We start from the raw sequence: 9,752 nt of genomic DNA, 5'->3' as shown, positions 1-9,752 counted from the left end.
CTTTAGTTCATACAAACTTTTCTTCAACCTGCACACTAACTCCTCCTTACTTTTGACCTCATATCCCTGTGGTTGTTGCATGTAGATTTCCTCCTCCAAATCCCCAAGGGGAAAAGTTGTTTTAACATCTAGCTATTCAAGATACAAGTCTTCTACAACCACAAGACTTAGAAGAGTTCTAATTGAAGTCATTTTTATAATTGGGGAAACTATTTCATCAAAATCTATACCATTTTTCTCTGCAAAACATTTTATGATGAGTCCGGCCTTATATCTTTTCTATCCTCCATCCTCCTCCTTCAACCTATAAACCCATTTATTTGACAAGGCTCTTTTACCTGCAAGTAATGGGACTAAGTCCCAAGTCTAATTCTACATCAAGGAATCCATTTCCTCTTTCATGCCTAGCTCCCACTGCTATTTGGCATCCACTTGCATTGCTTCTTCATATCCTTTTGGTTCACCATAATCAATTAATAAAATAAAATACAAAGAAGGAGAAAATATTTCAGAGATCTACTTAACCTCGTAGAACGTCTAACACTTGCAGAAGTTTGTGGGATATTTTGTTGTTGCCGAGCATAAGGTACCAATGGCATTTTATTTTAAGGAATCTCATCCAACACCACATATTCCTTTTTGACCTATTCATGCTTCTTTTCCTACATCTATTCTTTATACATGACCTTCTCATTGAATATAACATCTCTACTTCTAATTATTTTTTGATTTTCAAAATCCCATAATCGATAACTAAAGTCATCTATTCCATATCTAATGAAGGGACATTTTTTAGATTTAGCATCAAGCTTGGTTTTGTTTTCTTTATCAACATGGACAAAAGCTTCACAACTAAAGATTTTTAAAAATGAATAATCTACCTTTTTACCAGTCCATGCCTCCTCTAGAATGCCACCATCCAAAGGGTTTGAAGGTCCTATGTTTATCAAATAAACAACAATATGTACAATTTCTGCCCAGAAATGTAGGGGCAGTTCAACATGCAATCTCATGCTCCTTGCATGCTCCATGATTTCCCTATTCATTCTCTTAGACACACCATTTTCTCGTGGGGTTCCTAAACTGTCTTTTGCCTTCAAATTCTATTGAAAGAACAATATTCTTCAAATTATTTTATGCAATACTCACCTCCATTATCAAATCTAAGACACTTCAACTTTTTTACCGTCTCATTCTCAACCCGAGCTTTCCATTTTTTTAAAAGTTTCAAAAACATCAAATTTCTATTTTACAAAATACACGTATGTTTTCCTAGTTGCATCATCTATAAATAACATAATAACAAGAGCCACCAAGAGATGATACCTAAGCCAGTCCCCATACATCTGAATGCACAAGCTCTAATTTCTCACTTTTCTTCTCTTTCCCAACCTTGAGAAATTTGACTCTTTTTTGTTTACCATAAACACAATTTGCACAAAACTCTAAATCAATTTGTTTTAGTCCTGGAAACAAATTTTTAGAGTGAAGGATTCTCATCCCTTTCTCACTCATGTGCCCAATTCTATGGTGACACAGTTTTGTATTTGTCCTTGCAACATCTATTGTAGATACCCCTGTAACAACTTTTTCTGTTGCAACTAAGGTAGAATAAATATTACCAGTACACAAATACAATGTGCCTACCTTTGCACCTTTAGCTACTACTAATTCACCTTTAGTGACCTTTCAGACATTGTCTGTAAAGATAACTATGTAGCCTTCACTGCTCAATTGTCCTACAAAAGTTAAATTTCTTTTTAAATTAGGGACATGCCTTACCTCCTACAACAACCAGTCATTTCCATTATGCAACTTGATTTTTATCTTGCATTTTCCAAAAATCTAACATGGCTCATCATCACTCAAGTATACCTATCTGAAATCACCTTGAACATAATATAGAAAATATTTTCTATGGGGTGTGGCATGAAATGAAGCCCCTAAATCTATACCCAAAAATCATTTACATTATCTAAACACAAAATTAAGGCATATTGTACAGTATTACTTGCAATGTTGGCTTCCTTATTGTCATCTTCATTTCCATCTCCTTGTTTGTTTTTCAAGACCGATAATCTTTCTTTAAATGTCCTAGATTTCAATAGTACCAACACTCCTTTCTTCCTCTAGATTGAGTGTCCTTTCTTTGACTTCCCTCGTGACTTCTCATGATTTCCTGGGCTTTTTCCTCATTCCTTTGGTCTTCCCCTACTCTCTACATTCAAAGAAGTAATCGATGATGTTGAAGTCTCACCTATGATTTTCCATCGCATTTCCTCGCTTAGGTTAACACCAACAACATCGTCAAATTTCAAAGTTCTTGTACTAGAGACAGAGTTACTTACAACCATAACCAAGCTATTCCAACTTTCTAGCAAAGAACATAAAATTAAGAGAGACCTAACCTCTTCATCAAAGTTGACTTTTATAGAAGTCAATTGATTGATAACTGCATTAAATTCATTTAAATGATCTTCTACAGATCATCTTTCACTCATTTTCATATTACACAAACACTTCATAAGAAATACCTTATTCGAAGTTGAGAATTTCTCATACAATTTCGCCAGTGTTGCCATCAAGGCTTTAGTCGTTGTTGATTTTGATATATTGAATGCTACAAACAGTGCAAGGCACAACTGAATGGTTCCTAGTGCTGTTTTTTCCATAATATCCCAATCTTCATCTGACATCATGGTCGATTTCTTTGTCTTTCCTTCCAATGGTTGCCATAGATCCTTTTGATACAGGTAATCCTCCATCTGCATTTTCCATAACTGATAACTTTGGTCGTTGAACTTATCGACCTTGAATTTGGTTTTTTCCATTACTCCAACTCAAATCTAAAAGTCCCCGCCAATTTACAAAAATACATGGCTCTGATACCAATTGTTAGCGTTTTGGCAGATCCAGAGCTAATGCAAATTAACAATTATATGCAGATTCAAATACACAAAAGATGAAGAATCATACACAACACAAATAACACAATGATGAGCTGCATCCACAAAACACAACCGTCCAATATTTTCTTCTTATCTAGTAAAACAATACAACACAATTACAATGCCCTTTTTCATTCCAACCGCTTATAACATGCAATTTTTAGGGTAACCTACAAAGTCGACTTTTAGGGCTTTTTCAAATGTTGGTTTTTCAACAAACAAAAAAATGCCATGTACAAGGATACATTACGACTGTACAGTACTTGCATGATTAGTCACCACATACCAACAAATAATGTTTTACTTGTTCCAGGATTTGCTAGAAATTTACTTACACTATCCAAGTTGAATGATTAAGGAATGCATGTGACATTTGGCAAGCTTGGTTGCATGTTGTAAAGGAGAGTTTGGTTATTGCTAAGGGATATTAGACAAGGACTTTGTTTAGGCTACATGCCACTACTCTTTGTTATTTTTCTTTTTAACTAGGATTGTAAATGCATGTATGTTGTGGCACCATGGATTGTGTCACATTGGTGAAAATGCCTTAAGACAATAAGAGATAAAAAGTTGGTTGATAGTATTTATGATTATTTTGTTGCTCAAAATGATTATTGTGAGCATTGTGTGTTTGGTAAATAAAACATGTCATCATTTCTTAAATGAGTTAATCTGGCTAAGAGACCTTTAGAGATTATTCATTCAAATGTATGTGGTCCATTGGATGTTGACTCTTTGAATAGAACTTAATACTATATTTCCTTTGTTAATGATGTCTCAAGATATACTTAGGATTTATTTTATGCATTTAAAATTTAAAATTTTCATCAATTTTAAGGAATTTGAGGCCTTGATTGAAAAAAAACCAAATTATAAGATTATTAAAGTATTAAGATCTGACAACAAGGGTGAATATTGCTCTAAGGAATTTGATTTTACAAGCATGTGGGAATTGTTAGGAAAAAGACTACACCTTATATATGTTGGCAAGAGACACTGCATAGGTAGTCAAATGTTGTTATTGATGGCAACTAATGCTAATGCACCCATCCACAGTTCATGATTTGTTCATACCGGAAGAGTGATTGAGTTTTGGTTAGGCCCGGTGAGATAGAACATGACATCCAACAATATACAGTAATTTGGTTTACGTTTCATTTCTATTAAATATATTGTATTGTGGGTCTTTGGGAAGCATCATGGATGTGTTATCTAACTTATTTAGGATTGTGGCCCCTGGTGATGATTCTTGAGTGAGTTGAAAAGTCCGGTGTACAGGTTTTTGAGTAGAACAATGTTCATTAGTAGTCTCGTGTGGATAATCATTGTGCAGATTATGTGGATCGATTTTGGTGGTTGTTTTTGTGTTCAAGGATGGTCAGTCGACATGTGGGAAGAATGTGGACAATTATTTTTAGTCCACATAATTATTTAAGTTTGGATTGAGCTGACTTGGTATACGCGTTTTATCTTTTGTACCGTATTCTTGAAGACGACATGTAGAAGACTAATTTGATGTTGTGGATATAAAAGACCTATGGATGTGATCATTGTTGGTATCGGTGAATGTGTGGAAAGCGTTTGTGATCAATTGTGTGTAGTTTCACGTGCACAAGTAAAGGATTTGTGCTCTGGAATCTAGTAAAAGAGAGCAATGTAGCAGAGAAGAGTAAGATTAAGTATTTTGTGCTTAACCGGAACTGTACTTTGGCATTTGTAGATTTTTTTTATCAATTCAGACATTCCAATTATCTTTTGTATCATTTTGTAAGGCAGTGAGCCTTCCCAAGATTGTAGCCCTTATTGTAATTTGAGCAGTGAGCTCTAGGCAGTGTGCCTGAATGCATGTGCATTCCCCTATGTAATATTTCTATACTTCTAACAAAGTATATTAATATTGTGGGTCTCAATCCCACCATGGTTTTTCCCTTGATCGGGTTTTCAACCTACAAAATCTTGGTGTTATGGTGTTGTGGATATTTGCTTTAAGTGTTTGCATCTTTCTTTTGTTCATTTGTATCAAGTGGTTAAAAGAACATGTTAATAAGCTTGAAGATTGCAGAACATTGATTCACACCCCTCCCCCCCCCCCCCCCCTCCCTCTCAATGTTCCTTGATTCCAACAATATCCCCCCAAAAAATGGGGTAGTAAAAATAATGAGCTGTACATTAATGAAAATAGCTAGGAGCATATTGAGTAGTTGTAAGCTAAACACGTGTTTTGGGGTAGAAGTTGTTGGTACTACTTGTTATTTAATTAATAGATCTCTTTGTTCAAATCTTATTGATAAAAAAACTTATGAAGTGTGCATGGGTAAAAAGCCCTTGGTTTACATTTGAGGGTCTTTGGTTGTGAGGCTTATGTTCATGTGCCTCAAGAGAAGCAATCTAAATTGGATCCAAAATCTCAAAAATGCATCTTTGTAAGTTACAATGAGAACATAAAAGATTAAAAGCTTTGGGATTCATTAACTTGTAAAATGATTTTTTTCTAGAGATGTAACTTTAAGGGAATTTAGAGCTTACTCAAGCGAAGAACAACCAAAGGAAAAGACAAAGGCAACATACTTTGAAACTAATGTTAAGAATCAAGAATATGAACATGTGGAAGAAAATTTTGATGGATCAAAATATGGAGAAGAAGAAGAGGATTCAAAAAGTTCAGATAATGTGCAAGATGAGCACACAAAAGAAGAACAAGAAAAGTCTATTACTCCTATCTTGAGGAGGTCCACAAGGAAAAATAATCCAGTTGACAGGTATAGCCCACTAGATTTCTATTGTAATTTTTCTTTGTTAAGAATTGATGATGAAACCTATATCTTATAGGGAGGATTTATCTTTTAAAGAAAGTGAGTCTTGGATGTAGGTCTTGTAGGAGGAAATGATGACCTTAGATAGTTGTGACATCTAGGATTTTGTTAGTTTTACCAAAGGAAGGAAGACCATTGGATGCAAGTGGATATTTAAGAAGAAGTTTGGTGCAAAAGGTAGGTTAAAGAGGTAGAAGGCTAGAATAGTGGCCAAGGGCTACTCCCATAGAGATCAAATTGATTTTGGTAAAATATTCCCCTTTGTTACTAAGCTAACCTCTATTAGATTCCTATTATCTATTATTATTTCTCATGATTTTTAGATTGAGAAAATTGATGTTAAAACTACTTTCTTGCATGGAGATCTAGAAGAAGATATTTATAAGTGACAACTTGACTATTTTGTTGTGAAAGGAAAAGATCACTTGGCTTTCAGGTTAAAACAATCACTGTATGGTTTTAAACAATCACCTAGGACGTGGTGCCAAAGTTTGATGTTTTTGCATTAAAGTTGGGTTCTTTTATAAGTGAAGAGGATCATTATTTTTTATATTAAGGTTATTGATGATCAGATATTATTGTCTTGTGTGTTGATGACATGTTGTTTATTAGTAACAACAAGGAAATGATTAGGGAGCTCAAATTTCAACTTTTTGGCATGTTTGATATAAAAGACTTGGGGGTTGCTAGATCAGGTTCACAAAAATATTTTGTTAGGTCAGAGTAAGTATGTTGATACCATTTGTAGAGGTTTAAAATGCAAGACTACAAACAAGTAAATATTCCATTTTTTATTAGTACTAAGTTGATTTTAGACACGTGTCCTAATTTTGATGATGATATTGACAAGATGTCTAATGTTCCTTATGCTAGTGTCATTAGTAGTTTATTGCATGCAATGGTTTGGATTAGACCAGATATAGCCCATGCAATGGGAGTTCTAAGTAGGTTTATGTCTAACCTTGGTAGAAAGCATTTGACTTTTGTTAAAAGAGTGTTTAGGTATTTGTGAGGTACTTTTGATTATTGTTTGGTTTAACATGGTACTAATGGTGTGGATAAGTCAATTGACATATAGGGTTCTGTTGATGCAGATTGGGCAAGTGATTTGGATAGTCAAAAGGTCCACTAGTGGCTATGTGTTTTCTTTGTATGGAGGAGCATTGAGTTGGATGATTAAAATAAAACCTACAATTGTGTTGTCCATAACTAAAGTAGAATATATGGTTTTTACATATGCCTCTAAGGAGGTAGTTTGGTTACACAAACTTGGTAATGGCATTGGTTTTGATTGTGGGATAGTTAGGATTGGATGTGACAGTTAGAGTGCCATATGTTTTGCCAAAAATCCTATGTATCATGCTTGTATTAAGAATGTTGGCGTTTAGTATCACTTTGTGCAAGAAATAGTTGAGAATGAACAATTGAAAAAAATAACACTTTGGATAATGTTACAGATTCTCTTATGAAGCCAATGACCACAAATAAGTTCTCTTGGTGTAGGAAGGTCATGGGCGTCAATTACTATACTTAATTTTATGTTTATTTATCTCTATGGGTGTAATTTACAATGCATGATGTCAAGTGGGAAAATGTTAGGATTGAGGTGTCATCAACCTTGTAAATCCTTTAGTTATTTGTTCTCCTAATGTTATTTGTAATTTACCCTTCAGAGGTTAAACTATTTAACCAATTGTGGTGAAAGAGCTCATGTAAAGATGAAGTGATTGTTACCATTTGGACTTAAGAAGTGATTGTTACCATTTGGAGTTTAGGAAAAGGACAAAATAGTTAGGTGTCCCATTTAGAATCTTCTATTTTCAATTTTTTGAACACATGTAAGATGTTGTAAGTGAATGTATAATAGTTATAATAATTTTCAAAGGTTATTACGAGTCCCATGCTAGAAGATTGCTATATTTGTCCAATTTGGTGAGATTCCTTATGACAACTGTAAGAGAAACTGTAAGTGGCTATTTTGGGCTATACATATTCCAAGGAGCAGGAATGGGATTTTTCCAGGTGGTTTTGTTGCATGTTGTATTGCGATCACACAATGGTATTCACTCCCAAGAGTTTCTATAAATTAGGGCCTTGAGCTAGTAGTTTGTATTAAGTTTTTTCAATTGAGCAGGTAATAGGATGTCGTCGGATCCTACATAGTTTTCCATAGAAGTGTATTGTTGTTGTAATCTCTCATTGGAGCAGTAATATACTTGTCTCTCTTTCTATGGTGGAATTTTTTCCTTAGGGATTTCTCCATGTATATCTAGTGTTAATTATGTTATGGTTCTCTCTTTCTTTCTTTGATTTTTCAATCATATTCTTTTAAGAGTTAATCTTTGGATTCAAATTTATAATATTTTATTTTAAATTCATATTGAAAGCTTTCTTCCTATTGTTATCAACACTTTACCAAAATTAATGAAGAAGACTACCCCATTTTTTATATGCGACATGAGAAGTTATATTTGAAATATAAGATGTTATATGTTTGTCAAATTGATAAGGTGCTTGATTATGTTAGGAAATATAACTTGTTTGATCATAAACATGTGACAATAATGAATAATTCATTAAGGAAAGAGCTTCAAGATTTGATTTTGTAATATTTTTAACATCAATGTTTCGGATCACACTCTGTGATCCATCATCTTACATCTCCTTGAATTCTCATTTATCTTGATGGTGGATCACAGAGTGTGATCCGAAACATTGATGTTAAAAATATTACACAATCAAATCCATAAGTTCTTTCCTTATTGTAATGGATTGTGGAAAATTGGTAGAACTGAATAATTCATTGGTTAATTATTAGAAATAGGATTTAGATAAACTACATAATATGAAATATAAGAGATTGTATTTAGGTTTATTTGCTTCAATTTGGGTACTATACTAAACCAAATCCCTAAGTGCTATATGTTATTTATTTGATGTTATAGTTTTTTTTACATCCATTTACAAGTTTAACTCTCATGATATTTGCATCATAAAGTTAGGGACAAGTAAATTTAGCTATGAATTAAGAATAGGTAAATAAGTTAACATGAAAAGAAAAGCAAGTGTATCAAGATTTTTATGAAATGAAAAATTAAAAGCTTAAATAGACTCATTTAGATCTCTTTTCAAACTTACAAACTGTAAAAAAGCCTCTTTTAGGTCTCCATTTTCTTTCAATTGGTTCATAAAATACATTCTAGTTTCACACATGAATTCATATTAAAATGAGTGTTACCAAGTGGTACTAGGCATTGGCGTCTTCCAAAATGAATATTTATAAGATACATCTTCATAGATAATATCAACAATTCTAAAGTGTCTTTATATGAAATAATTTATTCTTAATTGTGGGATTGTAAATTGGGAGGAGCTAATAACAATCCCTAAGCATATTATGGATATTCATAAGAAAGATACAAAGTTCATTCCCTACCCAAGATATTGACATTGTAGCAAAAAAAACATTTAATCAACTTGGACATATGCTAAAATACAACTGAAACTTTAATTTTTAATTTATACTAAATATAAAACTATTTAAGTTATCAAAAGAACACCTTTCCTACTCATTTCTCTAGTTCATCCTTCTTATAATGATAATTATGTTGATGATTAATTTTATCACACCAACATTGAGTAGAATAAATTGCTTCCACTTGAAAAGGAATTACTTTTTTCGAGGTTTTGTATACTCTTTTAAGGTTTCATATGCAATAAAGATAAGTGGTTATATGGAACCATTCCATTGAATGGGGATTTATTGGTATTTCCTATAGAAATATGAGTTCAAGATTATCTTTAATATGTTTTAATTATTTGTTTGTTTTTGAAAAAGTTTGTTATTCAACATTGCTCAATGCATAAACTATCAAAATGATTTAGCATTTATGTTCATAGAAAAAGATCAATGAATTCATCATTGAATCTTATACAATAAAATGAAATATATTTTACTCTATTTTGCTATTCTAATTTTAATTTTATTTTT

Source organism: Cryptomeria japonica, chromosome 1 (genome assembly GCF_030272615.1).
Source record: "Cryptomeria japonica chromosome 1, Sugi_1.0, whole genome shotgun sequence".
Lineage (NCBI taxonomy): Eukaryota > Viridiplantae > Streptophyta > Pinopsida > Cupressales > Cupressaceae > Cryptomeria > Cryptomeria japonica.
Note: the sequence above shows the minus strand (reverse complement) of the source record.